The sequence below is a fragment of the Pan troglodytes genome, chromosome 11 (assembly GCF_028858775.2).
Source record: "Pan troglodytes isolate AG18354 chromosome 11, NHGRI_mPanTro3-v2.0_pri, whole genome shotgun sequence".
NCBI classification, from domain to species: domain Eukaryota; kingdom Metazoa; phylum Chordata; class Mammalia; order Primates; family Hominidae; genus Pan; species Pan troglodytes.
In genome coordinates, this window is record NC_072409.2 from 9108622 (window position 1) to 9118792 (window position 10171).

General features: G+C 54.1%; 1 long non-coding RNA gene across 1 annotated transcript; it reads right to left on the bottom strand.

Annotated features, from left to right (window-relative positions):
• Positions 1 to 3741: 3741 nt before the first annotated feature.
• Positions 3742 to 9322, bottom strand: LOC100607994 (uncharacterized). Its single transcript, XR_008537185.2, has 2 exons — positions 9155 to 9322; positions 3742 to 3980 (listed from the first exon to the last, which is right to left on the bottom strand). It is a non-coding gene; the product is annotated as an uncharacterized LOC100607994 (long non-coding RNA).
• Positions 9323 to 10171: the final 849 nt, after the last annotated feature.

Below are 10171 nucleotides of genomic sequence, written 5' to 3' on the forward strand. Positions count from 1 at the left end.
CTCCAGAGGACAGGGGATGCTGGGGTTGCGGGGAAGGCGGGGCTGAAGAGGGGCAGGAGAGGACTGCAGTCCTAGGAAGCCCTGGCCTGGAGGCTGAGGCCACCTCGGCTTCCTAGGGGGCCTGGACTAGCCCCTCAGCTGGCTGAGTCTCGGTTTCCCCCTCTGTGGGATGGGGCCGGGATTGGTTCCCTGCTCTCTAGGGCCAAACTTGCTCTGTTTGGGCATCTTTGCCAGAGTTTGGGAGGTTTCCAGGCCCCTCTGACAGTCCCCACAGCGCCTCAGACACAAAGGAGGAGCTGAGGAAGAAATATACGTATATACATATATATATATATATATATATATATATATATACAAGGATGCCGCGGGGGTTCCTAAAACTGGGGCGAGGAGCAGGGGAAAGCGTGCCCCTTCCCTAGTCATAGCCTGTCAGGTCAAGGGGCCACACCCACTAGCAGTCTGTGGCCTGCCTTCAAGGAGCCTCAGTTTCCTTATCTGCAAACTGGGCCCGGTGAGGCCTCCCTCCCCTTGACCAAGGACCAGGATCCTGGCCCCTGCAAACTGCCACGCCCTGTACATAGGATCGCTTGAGCCCAGGAGGTCGAGGCTACACTGAGCTGAGATTGTGCCACTGCACACCAGCCTGGGTGACAGAGGGAGGCCCTGTCTCAAAAAAAAAAAGAAAAAAGAATGGCAAGCACCAGTGATCAGGTACTGACTGGCACCAGGGGCAGTGCGTGGGGCCTGACAGCTCCTCCTATCCTCCCGACACTGGGCTCCGAACCAGGGCCCTACGGTTGCCCCACACAGCAGAGGCTCAGAAGGAGGGCTTGTCCCAGGTCAAGTGGCCAGACACACTGAGCAGGGCTCTGGCCAGCTCTGCCCTGTGCCACACGGAGGGACGTCTTCATGTCTTATGGGAAGGGGGAAAGGTGGGCCGCCTGGCTTAGCGACCTCAGGCCCTGCAGGACCCTCAGAAGCACCCGAGACGAGACGCGTCTTTCTTCTAAGCCAGCGCAGTGAGGAATGCATTGGAAAATGACTCCCCTTACCCACCGTTTATCTGCCGCCAGCACCTCTTGTGGCCAGGGGTTTTTCCAACTGTTCCATAGACCCTAGGGGGCATCTGGTGGGGAATGGAGAGGTCCAGGTGGGGTCTCACAGCCCCTACCCCTGCATCCTTCTGTATTGATCACTGGGGTTAGATTCATTTCAAGAAGAAAGAAGAACAAGATTGCAATGGGAAGGCGGGCGTGAAATATAGCTTGGACCCCACTGCTGTCAAGACTTAGGAGCCACTGGGATGAGAACTGTGGCTTCCTGAAGTCCCCCAACTTCTGTAACTCAGCTCTTCCCAGGCCACCACCGCCAGGGCAAGCAGACAGAGCAAAGCAGCGCTGCCAGGCGAGGAGGCCTGGGCATCGAGTTCTGTCTTTCATCCAAGCCCGCCACGTGGGCACTACTGTGCCTCTAGGGTGGATGAGGAAACGGGGGCTCAGAGACCTTAAGTGACTTGCCCAAGGTCACACAGCCAGTCAGTATAAGACTCAACTAGGACACTCTCCAGTCCGTGTGATTCCAAAACCCAAGCTTCTGCACCACCCACCCTCCCCTGAAGAAGCCACAGGGTCACCCTGACAGTGTCACAGGCTCTTGCCCCCTTCCTGCTCTTGTTTCATGTCAAGCCATCCCCAGGGTTTCTTCGGGCACCAGGAAGACTCATAAATGCTCAGGAACAGGTCTGAGGAACGACTAAGGGAGGCCACCATGGTGCCACGCAGGGCAAAGCTGCCCCTGCCATGGAAACTGCCACACCCTCCAGCACTCACCCCTGCCACCCCTCACTGGGAATAACAGCAACATCTGCCACTCCCCGGTGGATGATGTCCCAATTTGCCAGAGCCCTGTGCCTCCAAGAGGCCCCAGAGCAAGGTTGCGTGGGTTCCAGGTGCCCGTTGTCCTTACAGAAATGTCTACGCCTGCGTCCAGTTGGGTCCTAGAGCCGCCACCACCACACTGCCACCTGCAGTCATGCCTCCTCCCTAAGAAGCAAGGCCAGGCTCTTTCTTCCCTGCAGGCGAAGGTCCTCCCAGGAAGCTCCTGACATCCCAGGGGTCGACCAACCATCTATGTCACCAGAGAGGCACAGGCAAATGGGACCACCCAGGCCCAAGCTGGGGCCCTCTCTGCGCTTAGAAAAAGTCGATTATTGCTGATGGTGGGTGGGGGTTAGAGATAGAACCACAAAGCAGACAGAGGCCAACTTGGCTTTGTGTGAACTCAATACACAAACTGGAGTGTCTGGAAGGTAGGGGAGTGGAACCTTGGGGAGTGAATGGAACTTTCTTTGGGAGTGGGGGAATCATTAGCACCTGCTTAGTGGGCACCAAGCCCTGCTCCCTGGAGCTGGAGCGGTGGCTTCCAACCTGGCAATGCGGGAGGGGTGCTGGGAGGCTGTTTGTTTACGCTGTGGGAGGGGAGGGGATGGAGATTTTCAGGCCTTCAGATCCACTCCAGCGACTTACACACCCCACCTTCAGCAAGAAACAGAGAGGTTTTCATTGTCATTAGAGGGGATGGGGCGAAATGTGTACACTCTGCAGAAGGATGTCCACCTAGACATTAACCAGAGTCATCTCCAGGTGAAGCGTGTTGGTGACTTTTACCTTCTTTCTTGTAGTTTCCAGTGTTGCTTCAACTCATCAGTTTATGGTACAATAAGGGTGTATTTTTTCAGAAACAATAGTGACATTGCCCAACCAAGAAATAATTTTTTTTTTTGAGCCGGAGTCTCACTCTGTTGCCCAGGCTGGAGCACAGTGGTGTAATCTCAGCTCACTGCAACCTCCGCCTCCCGGGTTCAAGCAATTCTCTGTCTCAGCCTCCCGAGTAGCTGGGATTACAGGTGCCCGCCACCACGCCAGGCTAACTTTTGTATTTTTAGTAGAGACAGGGTTTCACCATCTTGGCCAGGCTGGTCTTGAACTCCTGACCTCATGATCCACCCTCCTCAGCCTCCCAAAGTGTTGGGATTACAGGCGTAAGCCACCGTGCCCAGCCAAAAATTTTAAAATCAAGACAAAAAGTGTATAAATACCAAGATGCTCTTGCAGAAAGATGAGGCAGATCTTTCTCTGCACGAAAGAAAAACGTGCAGACGGGTGATTGCACAAGCAGAGCAGCCAAGAGCTAGACCCAATGGAGTCTCCAGCAGCAGCAATGAGTTTCAGAAACTTGTGGAGAGCAAGCTCTGGGGGAACACAAGTGCCTCTGGGAGACGCCAGTCAAGAAGGGATCCCTGAGGATCACAGCAGGGGGCTGGGATCTCGGAACCCAAGAGGACCCAGGCCTGGCTGGGAAGTGGGGGTCACATGCTGCTTGCTGGGCAGCCGGGGGCCAATGACTCAGCCTCCCAGGAGCACGGTGCTGTCTCTATACTGGGGATGGCACAGCTACCAGTGTTAGTACTGGGATCATAGAGTTGAGATGGGCAGGGCAGCTTCTCCCCAGTGTCCCATCTGAAAATCCCCTGGGATGGAGAACTCGCCCTGGTCCCTGGGACTCCAGCTCGGGTTCCATCAGCAGTTCTTCTTAAAAGCTCGTGGCCGGGAGGCAGCACTTGTCTCCTGGAAAGCCATCAGGTTGCTAAATGCACCCACCCTTTGACCAAGCGATTCCACTTTTAGGAAGTTATACCACGGACGCATTCACACGGCAACAAGGGGAAATGCTGAAAGAGACTCATTGCATCGTGTTTTTAATAACAGAGCTTTGGAAATGCCTTAAACACCCATCTGGGGGACTGATGATGAACGTGAAGAGTGCACAGTGCAAGAGTATTCGGCTGGTAAAAATACCTGCCTGAGGCCGGGTGCGGTGGCTCACACCTGTAATCCCTGCACTTTGGGAGGCCGAGGCAGGTGGATCACTTGAGGTCAGGAGTTCAAGACCAGCCTGGCCAACATGGCAAAATCCGGTCTCTACAAAAATAATAATAATAATAATAAATATATATATATATACACACACACACACACACACACAAATTAGCTGGGGGTGGTTGTGCATGTCTATAATACCAGCTACTTGGGAGGCTGAGGCAGGGGAATCGCTTGAACCTGGGAGGTGGAGGTTGCAGTGAGCCAAGATCATGCCACCGCACTCCAGCCTGGACGAGAGAGCGAGATCCGTCTCAAAAAAAAAAAAAGCCTGCCTGCTAGGGCCCGTCCCCAGAATTCTTCAAGGACAGAAAAAGAACAGGAAGCCTTCATTTGTATTTTGAAAGGGGCAGCTTGATTCACACCCTGACTGTGAGTAGAAACGTCTAGTGCTCACCTATAGCCAGTTTTCGTCTCTTTCTTAGGACCCGCCACCTTTGCGGTTGCATGAGGCCCCCGGCTAGTGAGCCGTGGGAGGAAGTGATGTGATGCTCTTTCCCGTGACTCAGTGATCTGGAAATGGGGGTGCCACGAGCAGGAGGCAGCCTGGATTTTTAAGCCTCCCTTCATAGCAAGGGCAGTTACCCCGAAGAATCACCTGGAGGCTGGGCGCGGTGGCTCACACCTGTAATCCCAGCACTTTGGGAGGCTGAGGTGGGCAGATGACTTGAAGTCAGCGGTTCGGGACCAGCCTGGCCAACATGGTGAAACCCCGTCTCTACTAAAAATACAACAATTAGCTGGGCGTGACGGCACACGCCTATAGTCCCAGCTGCTCGGGAGGCCGAGGCAGGAGAATCGCTTGAACCCGGGAGGCGGAGGCTGCAGTGAGCTGAGATTGTGCCACTGCACTCCAGCCTGGGCAACAGAGAGAGACTCTGTCTCCAAAAAAATAAAATAAAAGAATTGCCTGGACACACAGCAGACTTTGCTGGATGTGAAACAAACCTTGACCATTTTAAGGCGCTCAGATGCGGGGTTCCTTTGTTACCACAGCAGAGGGAGCCCTGCTGACCAATACAGCTGCACACCCAGGCACAGGTGAAGCCTGGCCCGGGTCCTGAGGGGACTCTTGGAAAACCACATTCCAGTTCAGGAGATGCTGAGAGATCTTGGCAAGTCCTTTGACTCTTCTAGGCCCGTTTCCCCATGTGGATGGTGGGGTAAGGGACTTTTTCTCCTCTGACTAAGGCCTATGCTGCTTAAATCCCTAACCCCAAAGGCTCAAGGAAGACCTGCCAGTCCTATAGGGGCAGCTGGGTGCTCACTGCACATTGGCCGCTGGGAAGAGCACCTCGGAGGCATCATGGAACCCTCACAGTGGCTCCAGGAGGGAGGTGCCATCACGATCCCATTTCCCCATGAGAAAACTGAGCTTCAGAGAGGCAAGGTTACTTGCCCAGGAACACTAGCATCTGAGATTCTTGACTGCTCTGATGCCAATTACCGTCTGGTATTTTTATTTCTTACAAAAGCAACTAACTTAAGGCCGGGAGTTGGTTCACGCCTGTAATCCCACGCTTTGGGAGGCCCAGACAGGAGGATGGCTTGAGGCCAGGAGTTCTAGACCAGCCTGAGCAACATAGTGAGACCGTGTGTCCACACAAAAGTAAAAAACTAGCTGGATGTGGTAGCTACTCCGGAGGCTGAGGTGGGAGGATCGCTTGAGCCCAGGAGTTCAAGGCTGCAGTGAGCTGTGGTCATTCCACAACACTTCAGCCTGAGTGACAGAGTGAGACCCTCACTCAAAAAGAAAAAAGAAAAAAAACTTAAAAGAAAGCCAGCTGTCAATAACATAAGAGAACTGAGAATAAAATTTTTTTTAAATACACATAAAATGTGCCATCTTAACCATTTTTAAGTGTGTAGTTCAGTAGTGTTAAGTACATTCACGCCATTGTGCAACCGTCACCACCATCCACCCACAGAACTCTTTTCATCCTGTAAAACTTAAACTCTGTACCCGTGAAATACTGACGACTCCTTCTCCCTGGCCATCACCATTCCACTCTCTGTCTCTATGAATGTGACTTCTTTAGAGCCTCACATAAGTGGAATCCTATTGTATTTGTCCTTTTGTGACAGGCTATTTTACTTAGCGTAATGTCTTCAAAGTTCATCCATGTTATAGCGTGTGTCAGAATTTCCTTTTTATGGCTAAATAATATTCCATTGTACGTATGTATCAAATTTTGTTTATTCCTGCATTCAAGGACACTTGAGTTGCTTCCACCTTCTGGCTATTGTGAGTGATGTTGCTATGAAGATGGGAGCATGAATATGTCTTCGAGGCCTTGCTTCCAACGCGTTTGGGTACATACCCAGAAGTGGAAATGCTAGATCATATGGTAATTCTATTTTTACTTTTTTTGAGGAACTGCCATGCTGTTTTCCACAGCGGCTGCACCATTTTCATTCCCACCAGCAATGCTTGAGAGTTCCAATTTCTCCACCTCCTCCCCACCAGCCCTTGTTCTTTCTGGTTCCTGATAGTAGCCATCCTCATGGGTGGGAGGGGACGTTTCATCCGGGTTTTCATCTGCATTTCCCTAACGATTAAGGAGGGAATAAGGGCTTTTTCTTTTTTCTTTTCTTTCTTTTTTTTTTTTTTTTTTTTTTGAGACAGAGTCTTACTCTGTCTCCCAGGCTGCAGTGCAGTGGCGCAATCTCGGTTCACTGCAACCTCCGCCTCCTGGGTTCAAGCGATTCTCCTGCCTCGGCCTCCTGAGTAGTGGGATTACGGGTGCATACCACCACACCAGACTAGTTTTTGTATTTTGGGTAGAGATGGGATTTCACCTTGTTGACTAGGCTGGTCTTGAACTCCTGACCTCAACTGATCTGCCTGCCTTGGCCTCCCAAAGTGCTGGAATTACAGTCATGAGCCACCTCGCCCAGCCTGGTGAGGGTTTTTTCAATGCCGCTGGTGGGTCTACAGCAGTGCAGTCACCTGGTTCTGCTTCCACAGGAGGAAATGAGGGTCCCAGTGCCACCCCCCTCCCGGGGATGTTGTGGGAGTCCTCGACCCCCAAACAAGCTAGTGGGGCTGCGTCTGCAGTGTGACCTGTGCCCCAGTGAACAGGCTGGGGGCCCAACTTCTCCGGAACCTCAGCCTCCACCGATGTTGCAACCTCTACTTCCCCTGCTGGGCCTCAGCAGGAACTGAGCTGGGCTTTTCCAGCTCCGGCCAATCCTGTGACCTGCAGTCCCCACCCAGCCTGGAACTCAGAGCAGAGAGGAGTCAGCACCACAGGGAGGCAGGTGACAGGGTCGTCTGCATGTCCCTCGGCTTCCGCATCCAGACAAAGGGCAGCTCTGTGTACAGTGTGTACAGGACATGCAGGACGAGCGTGCGGACTGTGTGGCCAGACAGATGCGGTCTGAGTCCCATTTCTGCCATTTGCCAGTGGTGTGACCTGGATAAGTCACTTCCCCTCCCCAGCCCTCACTTCGATCTGTGAAATGGTGCTTGGCACGCGGTAAGAACTCAGTGCCTCCTACGATTCTCAGCCCCATCCTTCTCCTCATCACCACCAACATCCACCAGGATGACCAGGTCACGCCTGTGTCCAACCATCCATGGCTCCCCACTGCCTGCCAGAGACAGCCCATCACACTCTCATGGCTGCTGGCCACCGCCCAGACTGACCCCTGCCCACATCTCCATCCTCCTCTCCCTCTCGCTCGTCACATTTGGGGCTGCCCTCCTGTCCCTCAAACGCGAAGCTCTCCCTCCAGCCACAGGGCCTTTGCATATGCTGTTCCCTGCCTGGAATGTGCTTTCCCCACCCCATCCTGCGCCCCCTCTTCATCAGTTACCTCCTAAAAGTCCTCTGAACCATGAAATTATTGGAAGACTGTCCGTCTCCCTACGTCACTCTGTGAGGCCAGGATCATGCCTGCTTTGCTTCCCACTAAAGACAAGGTTGGTCCAGGTGCCCCCCAAATATTAGCCAAATGGAATTATTCCTTTCCAGAAAACCCCTGATTTTGGAAACTCAGGTTCCTTCCACAAAAACAAGCTATTCCTAAATAAGGTATAACTAAATAAGCTTTAACTTTCATACCTTTGGAAGGTTTTTTTCCCCTTCATTAAGTGAACCAACCTGAGAAAGCCCTCAGCTACATCCTGTGTCCTCATTTTTCAGCTCAGAAAAATATGGTCACTGCACTTGGAGCAGCTGCTCCCAACGCCTGCCACGCCTCCTCCCAGGCCAGCCTCTGGCTGCCCCTTCCTCAGGACTCAAGGGAGGTTTTGGGCTGCTCTCTGGGTGACCCCCTGCTTGGGAATAAACACCCACCCTGAGGGACGGAGGACCCAGGGGGAGGTGCAGATGCGTTTCAGCCCCAACAACAAGGTCTTCAAGAGCCACAGTGAACCCTGCTCGGCGTCAGGGCCTGACCCAGCCAGGTGACACACAGCACCACAGCCAGCTGGGGGGCGAGGGTCACCTGGTTCTGCTTCCACAGGAGGAAATGAGGGTCCCAGTGCCACCCCCCTCCCGGGGATGTTGTAGGAGTCCTCGACCCCTAAACAAGCTAGTGGGGCTGCGTCTACAACGTGACCTGTGCCCCAGTGAACAGGCTGGGGGCCCAACTTCTCCGGAACCTCAGCCTCCGCCAGGTTCCGGACCCCAGGAGGGCCATGGGCAGGAGGCCCAGCAAGACTGTGTGGCCCAAACCCATGCCTGTGTCCATCCTTCCATCCCCTTGCATATATATATATGTGTGTGTGTGTGTATACACATATACATATATATATATATATATATATATATTTTTTTTTTTTTGAGACAAGTCTTGCTCTGTTGCCCCCAAGCTGGAGGGCAGTGGCACGATTTTGGCTCACCGCAACCTCCGCCTCCCAAGTTCAAGCGATTCTCCTGCCTCAGCCTCCTGAGCAGCTGGGGTTACAGGCGTGCATCACTGCGCCCAGCTAATTTTTTTTTTTTTTTTTTAGTAGAGACGGGGTTTCATCACTAAACCTGTTGGCCAGGCTGGTCCTGAACTCCTGACCTCAGGTGCTCTGCCCGCCTCAGCCTCCCAGAGTGCTGGGATTACAGGCATGAGCCACCTCGCCCAGCCTCCTTGCTTATCTATTTCAACAGTTATTTAGTGAGCACCTACTATGTGCTCAACCCAGTTTTTGGGAAGCCTAGTGAAGACCCCAGGTCCCGCCCTCCTGACCAAGCAATTTACACTAACCCCATACTTACTTCTGGAGAGGAGATCTAGGGCTCTGCATTCGTCCCCAGGCTCACCACCCAGCACATTCTCTGGGCTCAGGGTCTCTGGGTAAGGGCTGGCTCTACAGGATGCTCCAGAGGGCCTCGTGGGGAGGGTGTATTCAGAGAGGGGTAGTGCACGCGTCCACTCCAGATGGTCCTCAGGGAAAGAACTTTCTCCACACAGTCATGTGAGCAGGCTCCGGGCAGCAGTCACACATCAGCATCACTGTCGCTACTGTGGTTGGGGCCAGCTCAGGCAGGGTGACACCAAGACAAAGGCCTGCAGGAAGGACGGGCTATCCCCAAACATAGGCGAGTGGAGGGAGGACTTAGGGTCACCGTTGGCTGGACTTCACGGACACCGAGGGTGAGCCCCGGGGTGAAGGAGCCATGCCCTGGCCACAGTGAGGACCAGGAAACCTCCCCTGGGGCTGGAGGCGGGGGTCCCAGATGAGCACCTGCTATTTGGGTTCTCACGGGGATCGCCTTCCTGGGGGTGACAGCAGCCAAACAAAGCACACAGCTAGGTGGCCGCAAGGGGAAGGCCCAGGAGCCTGGGTCAGGAAGCGGGTGGGAGGAGGGTGGGCCGGGGGCTGGGGAATGCTGCAGGGAAGGAGGGGGCGGTGAGGATGGCCGCCACACGTCAGGAGGGCTGGCTTCTGGGGCCCAGCACCCGGCAAATTTTGAAAGAGAGGAAGAGGAGCGGGCGTGAGGCCAGAGGGGACCCCAGGGCCATTGTGGGGACGTGAGTTCTGGGAGGTGCCGGCCTGAGGGGCCATCCTCTCTGCTGTTCCCCGGGGAGGCTTGGGTGGGCAGAGACATTCCCCACGGGTGACATTCCCCACGGGTTTCCAAGGGAGAGCCCCCTGTGGGACTGGAGAGCCCAGGGGACTGCAGAGACTAGAGAGAGAGGAGACCAGGAAGACACCAAGGCCTGGACCAGGGCAGCCAGAAGGGCCCTCAGCGCTGGTCCCTGCAGCTCCTCCTAAGCCAGATCTGCCAGGG